General features: G+C 33.5%; 1 protein-coding gene and 1 long non-coding RNA gene across 6 annotated transcripts in view; one reads left to right on the top strand and one right to left on the bottom strand.

The window, feature by feature from the left end:
* The window catches only part of LOC123712851 (atypical protein kinase C), a 174,883-nt gene that overhangs the window by 99,218 nt on the left and 59,816 nt on the right, over window positions 1-15,849 (bottom strand). Inside the window, exon 1 of one of the 5 annotated variants that reach the window (XM_045666172.1) lies at window positions 6,506-6,678. The exons of the other annotated variants lie outside the window; for them this stretch is intronic. The gene's annotated coding sequence lies outside the window, so the exon portion shown is untranslated. Of the gene's footprint in view, window positions 1-6,505; window positions 6,679-15,849 lie in introns of those variants that run through there. 5 annotated transcript variants of the gene reach the window in all.
* LOC123712853 lies at window positions 3,024-7,633 on the top strand. The gene is made up of 3 exons (XR_006754134.1): window positions 3,024-3,212; window positions 6,633-6,753; window positions 7,453-7,633. It is a non-coding gene; the product is annotated as an uncharacterized LOC123712853 (long non-coding RNA).

Here is a 15,849-nt window from a genome sequence, read left to right as displayed (position 1 = left end):
TCATTTATAACTCGTTTAATAACATATACTATGAAATCGAAATCAAACTCAAATTATTAATTATTTTTGGAATTTAAGTCGTTACTATAAATAAATTAACAACAGCAATTTGTAAAGCAAGTATTTGTATTCCAATAATAGATGTAACTATTATAAACACATCATGAACCTTAGAAATTTAATACAAGCTTAATGTGATGGAAATATTGCGATAACATTGTTGTTTATTGATTTTACCGATATTATAGGTACCGAAATTAATTTCTATATCATAGTACTTCTGGAATATAGAAAATAATAATAAATATAGTGTAACAGATTTCGAATATTAAAATTACAGAAATGAGAAAATTATTGAAAAGGCTTACATCCTATTTTATCCCTACAAGAATTAAATATTAAAAATTGCGTGACGTAATACTTGAACGCTCCCTTCGGGAAAAATTATGAGAGTAAATTTAACGACGCGCGCGCACACCGTCACAAAAGACCGAAGTTAGCTATAATCAGCATTTTAGTTGTTTCTACAAACGAACGAAAATATTTTATATTGTTACGCCAAAGAAGTATAACTTCTAACGAGTGTACATAAGTACACACACCTTTTTTATTTAGAGATCAATTGAAATAGTAATATTATAACATGTTTACAGATTTAACTAAAAATGTATATATGACTGAACATAAGTTAATTGATTGATGATTAAAAAAGTGTACACTTTAGTATCTACTGAGAGCAAAGTCGTTTATGAAAATGTTTCTAACGGTAGGTAAATATTAATCACTTAGTGACGTACGTAGTATGCTAATCAATCTATTAACAATTTGTTAACGATATATTATAATTTTATTTAACCCTTTCAAACAAGGTAGATGTTAAGAAAACACTTTTTGAACGAATTGAAGCTATGTATTATTATTATAAACTTATAATTATTTACATAATATTAAATTGTGCTTTACAGCGTGCGTGGTCACGGTGACTGAAGACAAAAGGTGTTGAATGGCAAAAGTATCACAGCTGTAGCTGGTACCGAAGTTGGTATTGACTAAAAGCTGACGGGTTTTTGCAGAAATGACTTACGGTGTCCTCTATTTTCGCGGATTAGAAGGTAGATGTTGCTTGTGTCAAAAATAGAGTAAATACGCTCAAAATAAACAAACACAATTCAAATTCGGGTCGACCTGCCAAAATGTTTGTTTATGAAAAATAATCCGTATCAAACCGTGGCCGGAATGTGTAGCATGCACTCCGTCAACGAAAATTACATAAACATTTTTCAAACGGAACATACTTCGCGAAATCAGGTCAACCGCCCAACAACCCGCCCGCCCAAACGCCGAACCAAATAACAATTTGTAACTTGTCAAGCTGATTATCATAACGCCTTAACCTCAAAACGCACTCCAGAATGTTTATTTAAGCGTCGCAGTTAAAAGTTTAACTTTTAATAACTCACCTAGAGTTTATTCCGCGGTTAAGGTGAAACGGGGAAAAATAAGTCAGAAATGGTTTAAGACGTATAACGTTGAATATAGTTTTGATATAAGAACGTGTGATATTGGCCTTTTTTATTGTGATTGGTCCAATACCAGTCAAGCGAGACAATTTTTTTAATGTTTTTATTTCGTACATACATATTCTCTATTTAATAATGAAGTTAAAGGTGTACTTATTTGCTTTAAGAGACACCGCGATTGAAAATGCAATTTAAATTAATTAAGACAAATCATTATATTTATATAATTTTTCTAATAGTGGTCATACAGTTCCGTGCTGACAAAAATACTGAAAAGATTACCATCGTCAGTCAAAAGTACTTGATTCATTGATGAATTATTTAACATCTTGGTGAATAACGATTTTAATACAACAGCATCCTTTAAACCTTCCTGTTACATTTTTTTTAGTTCGATGTAGTTAAGGCATATTTTTCTTATTTTCTAAAAATAACTCTTTATTTGAAGCTCCAATTTAAAAATAACTGAGCACGGAACGTAATTAGAACTCTTTGATTCCCCATACTCAATCACCCACCCTCATTGTGAGTGCTCTTTCAACAAAAGACGCGTGAATTGTTCAATAATTGAAGATTAAACGCTTTAATGTAATTTGTAAACGTTTTGTGTCGTTGAATTATGTATCGGTACAATAGACAATAACGCCCGTTCCATATTTAAAATACATTGCTAAGTTAAGTTAATATATAAAGATTCGATTGTCAAATATTTCTATAGAATCTATGTCGTAGGAATGGGTATATCACACTGGGCGTAACGACAATATTGTTTGTATAACCAGCTGTAGTTCAACATACGACGTAGTGATAGGGTTTTTACTATTACATATTTAGGGGTTGATACTATATTTTGTCGTTATTATATCTGAAGGGATTAAATTTTAATTTTCTTATTTCTAACCGACTTAAAAACCGGGATGAAAAGAAGAAATGTTTCCGGTGACAAAACTATACAGAAAATATATTGTGTTGTTTTTTTATATAGTTCGCGATCCAAATGTATAATGGAGATTAATAAAATCATCTTCATTTTAAAGTACTCAATGGGGTTATAACAGATACATTTCGCCTTCCGTTTCCTTGATATACGTTCAATGTTTTCTATTATTCTGAAATAAATATTATTTCATCGGAATCTGTTCAAGTAGTATCCGATACACGCAAAAACCATATGATTACTAAGATGTACAAAGCTTTTCTCATGTAAATTCCTATGAAAACAACGTTCATATTAATATCCCTGTGTATTGTATGTTAAATCTGGGGAAGCTTTCTTAATAACTTTGTAAAGAACAATTGTTTAAGTGCCGTATTGCCGCAAAATTCAATTCACGTTGGCTTATAGAGCCTTTACGCAAATTTTGAATAATTAAGCACACCATCAAACTTCTTTTGTTTTCTACTCTTAATTTCTAACGTTGATCTTTGATAATATCGAAATGGTTCATAAAATATTTATTACTTTTATATAAAGGAAATCCATAAAACCGTATCAGACGATTCGATGCTATTTGTTTTTGTGTGAAATAATTTTATTTTATTTATTTAAACAGTTGAAGACTTTCAGCGGCAACTACCGTGGGTTTATATAAATTTATATTACAATATAAATAGATCAATAAGCAAACAGAAGCTTCAAGAACTTTACAGATCGAGTAAAATAACAATTCTCAATTTTAAAAATGTGCACAGGTTTGAACCTGTGTTTTTTTTAATTTCTTTAAAACGAATTAATCTATTACACTGCAGTTCAATATTACTAGACTACATAATCTGTGCACAAGCACAGAATAACAATGATATTTATCATGTTAGAAACAGACTATGTTATGATTAATACTGGATTATACGTAAACCGAGAAATCTAAGACTATAGGAACAGAATATGTCACGGAATATATGCACCGCAAGCACCATAGATTTGAAATGGAATCTTGTAGTCAAAACAATGACACATTTTTCCTATAATTTGAACGAAATGGCCTTTAAATCTATTTCTTGGTTCATGTTAATATGAAAAGAATTTAAATTTAGAATAATATTGAATTTGGAACTTTATTATATATACATGAATATAGAAGAAATAAAGATATGCATACTATTTTTCATGATGTCTACGCGGCGGTTACAGGGCGGTTAAAATCTTGGTCTACGCAAAGTCGAAATAGCATCTGTAGACAACATATTTATGCAATGGCGCTACGACTCTTAAGGGGTTTTGGCTGTATTTCTACATCTATATTTTTATCAGATTTTGGGTTAGTAAGTGATCAGTCACGTTTTCCTTTACCGTTCGACCAAATGTTTCCAAATCCAAGATTACCCACTACCTTGATATGTTTAGTAAGACCGTAATGACCAAAAGCAATAACTTAGAATTAACAATATTAGCATAGATTAGGCGCGACAAATAACATGAAAGTTTTGTGAAATATTTGAAATGTAAGGCTAAACACGAACGCCGAACGAGCTGTTCACGTGACTTGGTTACATCGACTGTGCTTTCCCACTTACTCACTTCCTGGAGTACACCCTTAAGCCTCTAGTTAGCTGTAAACATTAAATATAATTTTTATTACCTAGGGGCTTGATATTTTACATTTTATTACAAAAAAATTAAGAGGATTCCCTATTTTCAACCCGTGAGATCATACCAATTTTTATTTGTGTTACAATGGCTTATATAAACTCAATTTTAGGTAATAATTTGACAAATTAAAACAGAATACATGGTACATAGGTATTTACGGGGACCGGGGGAAAACTTTGAATAAAGTGTAAAACGCCGCCCATGGCCGCTTGCAACGCCCGCAACGGGTGATTTGCCGAACTTTCAGGGAATGTTACGCTTTACTTGAAGGCCTCGAAGTCATTAGAAATACCACTACTGGTGGCTCCACAAAGTGAAGCGCGGCAGAAAGTGCCTTAACCAGCGCCGTGTTGAATGTCAGGCATATTCTATATCTTTCTAGTGTTTTTCATATTTCTTAGGTAATTTTTTAAGGCTTTCCTCTGTTTATGAAAGCTCTAAATATATACGTATTGTTAAGGCACTAATAGGCGACCATTGTTCGACTAGTACATAAGTTCATTGTTTTCTGGACACTGCATAGACAACAAAGACGTCTTATTTGAAATTAAGGTACTAACCCCGACTACGAGGACGAATTCAAGGTCAAAAAATCAAAACCTAAAGAACTATAAAATTATTTCTTAGGTTTACAATTAAACTATATTATAATGCGTTAATTATTAATTAAAATTTTAGTGTATGGCGGTATAGGGGCACGTGCACCGAATGGCGGACGTCAACTCCCAACTCCTAGTTACTTAAAACAAAATTGTATGTTCCTCTTTGGCGGTAGTTTTGATTTGCGTTCCCTAGACAATATATTTCTTGAAACTCCTACTCATAAAACTGAATTCTATCACTACTCCTTAACTGGGCAAAGTATCCTACTGTGGAATTCCTGACCAATTGACATCAGACGAACTCAGTCTTTAAATTTAATTAAAATTCTTCTTTTTCATAATTTTGCTTCTGCCTCGAAATTAGCTACTTATATATTGATTGGGACTCAGTTAACCCTTGGATTAGCTTGTACATATTTGTTTTTACATATTATTATGAGTATAATTTTTTTAAATTCTACTTTATTTATTGTGTGTTCTTTTTTGTTATTGTTATGCAATTCTTGTACTTTACCTTTTGTAGGTACTTATTGTTTTATTTTAGGGTTGCCTGGAAGAAATCGCTTGGTAGCGATAAGGTCGTCGGGTACCTACACACTTATTTTTAACCTGCTTTTTATATATATGTTTTTGTATAAGGTAACAAAGTGTGAATAAATAAATAAACCAGGTGGCAAGAGAAAACCGGGTGGACCGAGGTTGCGTTCGTGGGATGGAGTTGTCAAGGGCCTCAAAACAATAGTAGTTCGAAGTTGGCAAAACATACTTGAGGAGGCTAAGGCCCAGAATAGGCATTGATCATGATAATAGTATAGCATTATCAATTGTCACTATGAGAGTCATCAGGTATCATCCTTGAAATTATTATATTATTACGAACCTAAAGATTTGGATAACAGATAGACAAAAGGATGTTATATCGTATTTACACAAAACACTGCTCTGGGTGAATTTTGTGTAGGGAAGTATTTGAACCTATGAAACATTAGAAGTTTGAAGAGGCTCTTCACACACCCACTTATAAGTTTTACAAATGTAAGTTATTATTTAGCGAAATTATTCTTTGAGACATCACAAGTCCTTCGTAAACGTTTCGTGAGGCGCCTTTCAAAGCGCTAATACAAATTTTTCCAAATTTCTAATTTCCCGAGCGTCGAGGATCATTAATTAGGGAAAGAAGTCATTAGCGACGATTAAAAAAGTTTAATGGCCGCCACGAATATAAATATTACGATGAAGTGGAGTAAGAAAAGTATTTAACTTTCTGCTGTATTTTTCATTCCATTGGGGGATTTTATGATTTAATTAACGGGATAAAATGTAACTACTAATGCTATATTGGTGTGAGGAAGCTTTATAATGTAATAAAATTTATTAAGTTGTTTTTGGGAACCTAAAATTCTGAATTCAACATATGTAATGATAATGAGTTACCAAATCCTAATTTAGTATAATAAAATATTTTATATAATAATGTACACAGAAGAGATAATTAATTCTTCATAGCGCAGATAAGTTGGCAACGCAAATTTTGTAACCCTAAATTTAAACCTTAAAAATTTTACGGGCAATGTCAAAAGTTTCTCTCGCCGTAGTTTTAAGGTCAACCAGCACTTGCGTATAAGACCGCGCCCGTAGGCCCGCGGTTAACAATATACAAATTCTAACCTTAAAGTCAATACACGCAGAGGCAAACATGTGCCTGACTTGGCACAACGGAGAAAAAAACACAATCGATACTCTATTTGTTTTCTTGCGTGTCAAAGGAGATTCGGTTAGTTATCGCGACTTACGCAACGAGATGGGCACGTGGGTACGGCGCGGCGCGGCGTCAGCGTGCCTTTCTTATATAGACGTAGCACTAACTGAGGGTAGTTTACTATTTATACGAGAGTCTGATTAATAAACGGGTTATTGCAGGTATCGTGTGAGTCGCCGCCAGGTCGCGGCCGCGTAGCGACGTGCGGCGGGCGGCGCGGCCGGAGCGGGACTGGGCCGGGAGAATCGCGCTTGCGTGCGCCGCCCTACACCCCCGATTGATGTAATATTTATCTTGGATTAAGAACTAGATAAGGAGCCAGTGAGACGCTACGAGATCGCAACTTTGATACGTTTTAACGTTAACCAATTGTCTTAATTAACGCATCGACCCGATTGACCTCAATTTCAGGAGATGTTTTAAAGATAATTAGATCATCCACATATATATACCATAGAACACAATACTGTACTTTCATCTAAGATTGAGAAGTGGTTGCGAAAAATAATGATTTTTTTTCCAAATATCATACGCTTAAAAGAAAACATATGTAAGCTTAAGTGAAACGTACAATTTTGCTTCCTAAAACCTATTCTTTTGACTGTCTAATTTCAAACGAGTAACACAACCTCTTGGACTTTGCAAGACCGTTATGCATAAAGTATTTTTGCGTTAACCGTAAGAACGGATGATTTGATTATCAGTGCGAGTCTGTCGGATCAATCCGTCGTGGTCGGTTCGGTTCGGGCGTCTCCGATGCGAGTCGCGGGCTTGTGACGTCACCGCGGGACGCACGCGCGCCGACAGGTGGGCGCACTGCGTCGTAGGTCGCACTATCATATGATCAGTGTTACCAGCCGAAAACACTGACCGCGCGCTATATAGGTTATACTCACGAGGATTTGACTATGACCACACGCATAGACCAGTTGCAATAAATCTATGAAATGCAAAATTTAATTTACATTAATTTTGTTACAGTAAAACAGACAACCCTGGCAACATATGTATGTGATTCTGACGTTTCCTATCAGCGGATCTCCGGCGGGATGCTGGAAATTAGTTGCGGTGCGATCACAGTTTCACGCCGCATATCATCGCGACTATCTCAGGCATAAATGTTTACCTAACCGACTATAATGTAGGCTTTATCAAGCATTTAGCTAAACGCATTTTGTGCATGAAACGCGACTCCTAGCTCTTAAGTTGTGCGTTCTAATCGCGGATGTGATAATGGACTTTTCTTTCTATTAGCTTTCTTTTATACTTGTTCGATCGGCGAAGGAAAATATCGGAAGGACACCATTCGATTTTCCAAGTATCGACGGCGTGTGTCAGGCACAGAATGCTGACTACGTACTTACAAACATCAAGAGACGCATATAGAACTATGAGATCAAAGGTTTCACCGCCACGGTTTTTTGTAGATAACGTTTTCATGTTTTAACAACACACAGAAATAATATATGCTTATCTTCTAATGGCAGTCATTGAACAAACAAATACTAATTCACACACATAAAAAAAATCTAAACCAAAAATAAGACATATTTCCACAAAACTATATCAATTCTATTACGCCAATCTTAAAACTAAAGATAACGTAATAACGAAAATATCGCTTTATATTTATTTGTATTGGTGAAGAAAATTGGCAAAATTACGATTTCGGACACGTTTATGTTTAAGGGTCCAACGCTAGGTGATCTAATCAAATTCGACAAAGTTTTATTTAATATCAACTTACGAGACGGCTAGCTAGCTTTATACTTCACTCCCCAGCACCCTAGCTGAACCCAAAAGTTAAACACAAACCAACAATATTTGTCCTTATTAAAAGTAATAGTTGAATAAATCGTATTTATTGAAATAAAAATTGTAATAAAAAGTTACAGTAAACTAGCTTTATACCATCTATCAGTATATACTATACATATATACAGTGATGTATATTATATGTATGATGAATATAGGTATACGCTTACTATAGTGTATATAAAATTACGTATACATTAAAAAAACATATCGCCGATAAATTATTCACGCCGTATATTTATAAAAATCATATAAAAATCGATTCCAAAGATTCGTAGACGTGCTACGAATGCTACGCATTAATTGTTAATAGATTACGATGTGTAGATTCTAGGTCGGTGTCAAGATAAGGTCAAAAAAATATTCTTATTTCACCATATAGAAATTTCGTTCAATAAACTCTCCGCCACTCTTTTTAATCGCCAAGTTTATTTTTTGTATTACACAACAACACGTAAACACATAGTCAAAAATAACTCACATCACCGCATACACGTATTCAAGTACGACCAGTCACCACAAGTAGCACCCGTTCACGAGTATCACGCATAGTCAGCCATCGGCCCCCTCGCCATATTTTAGGGAGGGAGACAACCCGACGCATGGACGCCGAATTCCCCTTGAAAGAATAACATGGCAGTGATCTATAACTTCTATGGATTCTCTAACGTTGTTGCTTAGAGGATGTGCTGATGCCCAATCATTGACAATCATGTTCAGCAATTGATATTGATGGACCAATAGTTAAAGATAAACTTTACTGCTTATACTTATACATTGACTTCTGTTCCTGTGGAATAAATATTTTGTTTACCACCTGCAACTGAGCCTGAGTATTCGTTTTCAACGATAGAAAAGCTGTGAGTTATTTTACTTTCACATATTAAAAATATTGTTATTTATTATTACAAATACATTTTCCGTTTTCCTTTATAAAGTTCAGGATAGGCCTTGCCATACAATTGAGGATCACAGTCGAGCAAGTCAACCATGAAAGTGGTTTCACATCGTTGAATGCAGCAGTTTTGTCCAAGACTTTGTACTAATAAGAAGCGTTTGATATTTGCGGCTTGACTCAACACAACAATGGCGCTGTTGTACTTACCAGAAGCAAAATTCAATTAAAAATACACAATATTTTTTCTAATATTCTCTCAAACACGCTCTAACACAGCGTCCCTATTTCAACATTTATTTAATTTATGCCAGCTGAAGTATTTCGGAACCAATTCAACGTCCTTCATGAAAAAGAAGTACCAATTCTTAAAAGGCCGGCAACGCACTTGCGAGCATTTTTTCGAGTCAATGGGGGGCTGTATCACTTAACATCAGGTGAGCATTCTGCCAACTTGCCCCCGGTTATATAAAAAAAATATTACAACATGTCGGTAAGACTGTTCCTATCAACTCGAAAATAGTTGAGAATCAAAGCTAAATACTTTGCATTATACGCGATCGTCGTAAATTTATTAATATCAAAATAAGATTCCTCTATTTTCTAAATAAATATTTGAATACTTAGTGGGCGAGTAAAGTCCTAAATCTTGAAAACATAAACAACAAAATTGAAGCGTTTCTACACTTATGTATACAGTATATGTAGTACAATTAAAGTACAACTTTGAAAATACATGTTGCCAAAACAGTCATAAACCAACACTCAGTCATAAATCATAACATAATTCAGTAATAGTTTCGGGTAGAATGTGAAATTTCCCCTCCAATAACCTTAACCCTAAAAAGTCGAAGGCGTTTGTCAGGCAGAGGAGGCTGATCAACTAATTGCCTATTAGATTGACAATGATCATTTCAATTATCAACAGATGCAGACATCTAAGGCCCAAATAGGTTATAGTGCCAAAGATTTCTAAATTTTTTCACATAGAAGGCTGATCAGAGATTTTGAAAAGCCCACTAAAAGAGAAGATTTACGAAGGAAAATTACAAAAACACAACAACAACTGTTAAAGAACAAAAACGAATTTATCAAACTTAAAATAAACAATAAATTTACGAATTATAAAATCAAATTTATATTTCTATTTTAGAAAACAAAAACACGTCGCTATTCGTGATAGATAGATACAGCCTCTTTAGAGACATCCCAGTTGTGTAAAAAAACTTTGAGTAAACAATTTTAAAAGGTCAAAAATAAGTAGAGATACTTCTGCAGGTTATAAAATATAAAATTTCAATTCTGAATGCGATAAAAGTATTAAAAAATCGCGCTCTACGGTAATTGAGTGCCAATTAGCTGTTTCAAAAAGATCCAATTCACTCGGTCAACACAGTTTTTATAAATACCTTTTTATACTTCACAAATATACTGAAAACTAAAGAACTAGATTATATTTCGCTCACTGCATGCATAATATTGATAATCGGATGAGACAGCACATTTACAAGAGAGGTTCTTGACTTAAGCTAATCTAAATAATAAATAGTATTTACTTGATATTTATACGTAGTATTATTGCAGCATACTAAAACCAATTTGTATCGAGCAACGTCTTTTGCCGTCTAATATTGAGCTGTAACACTTAGTGCTTTAATGGCGTGGAAAATTTAACTTTAAAACGTGTATATGCAAGTTTCTTTTATTTCACGATTCGTTTTCCTTTAAATACGATACCTGTCTGCTATCTTAGAGCACTTTAACCATTTCATTTATAAAAGAAATATATTTACACTTCGTTACATTTATAGAAAAACAAATAACATAATAATTAAAAATTAAAAGGGGTGACCTTTTCGCTATCAAGCGATCTTTTCCAATCAACCCCAGTAAGGGAAAAAAATACAATGGGGAAAGTGCAAGAAGTGCACAATTAAATCTTATAAAAAATATATACATATTGTTACGAGCTAGAGGATCGGATAGAAAATGCCGTAGATTTCTTCAAGGGTTTATTTCTTGAAAAAGTAATGAGGAATTTATGGACACAAAATATACGCAAAAATGCCGTAATTACACACACAAAAACAATCACTTATTGCTTCACTTATACACACTTCACACAGTACTTTATCACTTATATTCACTTTATTCGCACTTTATCGCTTCGGTGTTTCGCTCTTGTTATCGCATTCAAAACTAAAGGCGACTAGTCGCGTTTCGGCTCGCTTATATATCCCTGGGAATAATTCTAAACAATATTCGAGAACTCTCTAGGCGGGCTTGCTACTGAGTAGCGATTGCACAATTCTAGAACGTCCGCACTCTTTGTCTCTTTCGCACGTTGCTCCGTCCTTGTCGTACGGCGTTCTAGAGTGCTCAGTCTAGTTTCGAGAAAGTTCTGATCTTCTCTCTCTCTCTCTCTCGTATCATTTCGTCCTTGTCTCACACCTAGAAAGTTTGGTCTAGAATATTCCTTCATCAAAGGGGTATACCTAGGCCTGAAATCGCCTGAAAACGGGTCTCCTGAAATATGCACCACTCGACTAAACATGTTCTGAAACTGACTGAAAAAAGGTTTCAGCTTCCTGAAAACTAGGGTAATATTATGGAAATTACAATTAACTAATATGTGATTGACTCTCTCCTGAAACGGTCAGAAATCATATTACAGCCTGCTGAAAATTTCTCTAACTAGTGGAAAAATCTAGAAACATTGCAATCGACCCGTCTTCGTAACAATATACTAAATAATATATATTACATATTATATAAAAACTGAAATGCTAATCTCACGGATTTATGCAATGCAAAAGTCACGATTAAGCAGGATAGGATATGGTTAATGTATATGAGTTTGGGAGGTAGCAAATCGTATAGAGTCGGGCAGCCTGTTCCACAACTTAATGATGGAGATCCCAAACGAATTGCCTAATAAGAATGAGCTGTGAGATATATTTACAAAAAGTATATATTAGAGGATTTGAATTCATTTTTAAGATTTTTTTGGGATTGAAAAGAATTGAGTGTAGAAGTTGAAGGAGTTTAGCGTCACATTAACACGCGATGTGCTTGCTTACTTGCAATTGTTTTGTTTGTTTTTTTGATTGGTCTTTAAAACCATATTAATCATATTATTAGAATAAAAAAGCATAATATATACACGACTAACATAGGAAAAATTCAGAAAAACCGGTTTAAAAAATATAGTACATAAAAAAGCATATAGTCTTTGTAACATAGATAATTTGTTGAATGAACAAATTATCTATGACCAAAGTATGCAGGTCAAAAAGTAAAACGCAAAAACATTTTCTTTAAGACAATGGACCTATCTTTCACCTAATAAGACTAACAATAGAGTTGAAAAGAAAGGAAAACTATTGTTATAGATCTTTCAAACTTACCTTTTGAAAAGTCAAGTAATCATTGAAACTAACACTTACCTGAAAGAGAAAAAGTTTGGTTAGAGACATAGAACTTTTTACATCAAAAAATATTACTTATGATAATGATCGTCGCATAGAACACTGATCATCTAATTACGTAAAAAAAGTCACAAAGTCACAATTTCTTTATGAATTTCTTTATTATTATTATATATATATATATATATATATCTATAAAGATATATATATATAAGGATCATTATTATATGATCGACTAAAAATTTTGAGTGTATTGTAGGGGAGACAACATTCTGGAGATGGACGCATAGACTTCTAATAACCTTAAACATTAAACTTAACCTAGTAAACGCAAGATCAACAAATCGCGTTCATTTGTTTTTCGACGAGTCTAGTGGTCTATTAAATACTAATAACTCATTAAATAAATTAAGTACACAAGACGTGTTAATTAATAGCCAAAATATCATGAACCACAACTATAATTGTGTCTGCCAAAAGGATCAATATCAGTACCAGAATATTACATTGCAACGGATTTTACATCGTGTAATTTCAAGTGATAAACACGGCTAAATGCATTTGGAAACAAAACAAAGGCTGCACTTATCTCGATGACAAGTTATTCAATCTTTCCCTCGATGCGATACTGCAGTAGTAATTACTCGACTTACTCGAATGGCGACTGAAATTTCTAATTGCATTCGACAAAATACTGAGTAGATAAGGTTTATATATTATGCGGTTAACTGCAGAAGGAACTAGAGGCACGTAGCGTAAAATCCACAATGATTTTACTTTTTTTCTTAAACGTGATTGTTACATAATTATAAAAGTGCTGAGAATATCATTTACAGGATCAATAACTTTACAGGCATATTAAAGAATGCAACAAAGAAAATCAAACGAAGATCGATTTTTTAACGATACACGATATTTATTGCATTATTAAATAGAATCTACATTTATTATTAATAAACAAAACCTATAAGTGCAAATTAATACAACTGTTTAGTTTATAATCGTAGCAAAAATTCCACCATTATATAGAAACAGAACTGATCGCTACGACGTAGACATTTTTACGGCGTAGCTATAGTTGAAAAGCTTGCTACAGTTACGAACATTTTGCGTGTACGGTGCGACGCTTGGGTAATTTAGGCCACATCGACTATTTCGTATATAGTCTTCTGTAATACACAAAAGTTAGTACAACACAAAATTACACTACTTCATTTGAAAGGCCCTATTTCGTTCGATTGTGTCATTGAAAATGCTTTTAGCGAAACTAGTCGTTCAATTTAGTTAATTTATTTGTTACAAAAAACTTTGTAATAAAAAAAACTAAGAAAAGGTCCTAAGTTCTTGATTACAAAATAATGTATGTTATATTGGTTATTATGTAAATCTTATGTCATCTTTCATTCCCATTTTCTGTCCGAGTCGTCTCAAAGAAACTGATATTAGCAGTAAGATTGTCCATTGACACCACTGACTTAGTGTAAATGTTTGCGACATATGTGCAAACAAAAAAAAACCCAGTGGCGCTACAACCTTTTGGTTTCAGGTCTGGGCCTTAGATTTCTGTTCCTGTTTACTAATCATTTGTCAATCTAAAAGGCAAGTAGGTGATCAGCAACCTGTGCTTGTCATACGACATCGACGTTTTGGGTCTAAGGCAATCCAGTTTCCTCACTAAAACCTCTTTTTATCAGCTATTTTTATAGTCATATTTCATAGGACGTTATTTTGTGCGTTAATGCAACTGACATTAAATCGATATTAGTAATGCAAATACAGGCTTTAAGAGCGATCTGCGGATTATACCCACGGGAGTCACTCCGAAAAAACTTTAAAGAATTACATATTCTTTATTATTTGACTTTTATGAGACCGCGAGGCAACATTTATGAGAACATTTTGTATGTGCGGAAAAAATATTTAAAAATAATAGTAGCTTCCATAATTATAGTGCGCTAGGCTTTAACGCCAACACTGCTGTATAAAGTATTATTCACGATCAAGTAACATATTCAATTTATAATCTTACCGACTTCATGTACATCTGTCACTTCAGCAAAAACTAGTCGCTTAAAACTATTTATAAAAAAAATCAGAAACATTTGCATCGCTACGCTTTCTTCGAATAATGAATCGATGAGACAAAATGCACGATAGAATAAGCAGGCTATAATAGTGAAAGCCTTTTACGCCGCAATTTTGTATTTTATTTTTTACTTTGCCGTTCAAAGATGTAGCTTTTTATAACTTTGAATTATTCATTGCGAATTTTTTATTCAAGAGCGCCTCTCGATGGAGCAATGTCTCGTTTAAAAAAAGGGAAACAAATTAATCCGTGACAATACATAGCTATTTCCTAACGTGGACTTAACGTTACGATTTCAATTGAAATGTTTCGAATTTAAAGTTAAATAAGCTGATCGGGGTTTATTGAAAAAATAAATAGCACGTTGAATTGTAAACTTTTTTCGGGCTTCTAGAGGTAAAGCTTCCAAAGCTTGAGTTTTTTTTTCATCTATGCCCATAGACAGCGTATGTCAGATGCAGAAGCCTAATCACCTACTTGTCTATAAAGAAAAAGTATGAAACAGGTGAATGAAGACTAGATTTTGTTTTGATATATTAAATTCTAGTTACAACCCTAGACTTTTATAATAGTATCTATGAATTAATCTACCTTATTGTTAAATAGATTACTCTTTTCTCTGTACGCTATAAAATAAGGCGAATATGTTAACAAAATATGATGCAATCTACAGTTTTACTGTTAGATAACTAACAGTCAGATATTTTCTTATACTGAACCGTCTCGTTTGTCCTCATAATGACACAATGTGACCTAAAATAGGTCCTGAAATGACGAGGGCTACAGGTAACGTAGATAGACGACTCGCACTTTACTTCCCAAGAAACATTTTTCTTTGGGAAGGAAGGAGCGAACCATATATTTTAGATGTGGCAATGTATTTATTATATGAAAAATATTTAAATATAACTTCTTTAACGTATATACATAGGAATCGGTTACTCGATGTTCCAGTCGCTGACCACGACGACTGTATTCGACACATCGAGTTATGTAAACAACGTCTAACATATTAATAAATAGCAGTCGCAGTAACCAAAAACTCAATTAGTTAAATAAATAAGAATAAAGACAAATGATTGTAAATATTACTATGAAAAGTTTTCAAAACGTCCATTGACAAAATTATTATTTCTTATAAACAGTTAATAAAA

This window comes from Pieris brassicae, chromosome 8, assembly GCF_905147105.1.
Source record: "Pieris brassicae chromosome 8, ilPieBrab1.1, whole genome shotgun sequence".
NCBI lineage: Eukaryota > Metazoa > Arthropoda > Insecta > Lepidoptera > Pieridae > Pieris > Pieris brassicae.
The sequence above is the reverse complement of the archived record's forward strand: the minus strand, read 5'-3'. Positions and strand labels throughout refer to the sequence as shown.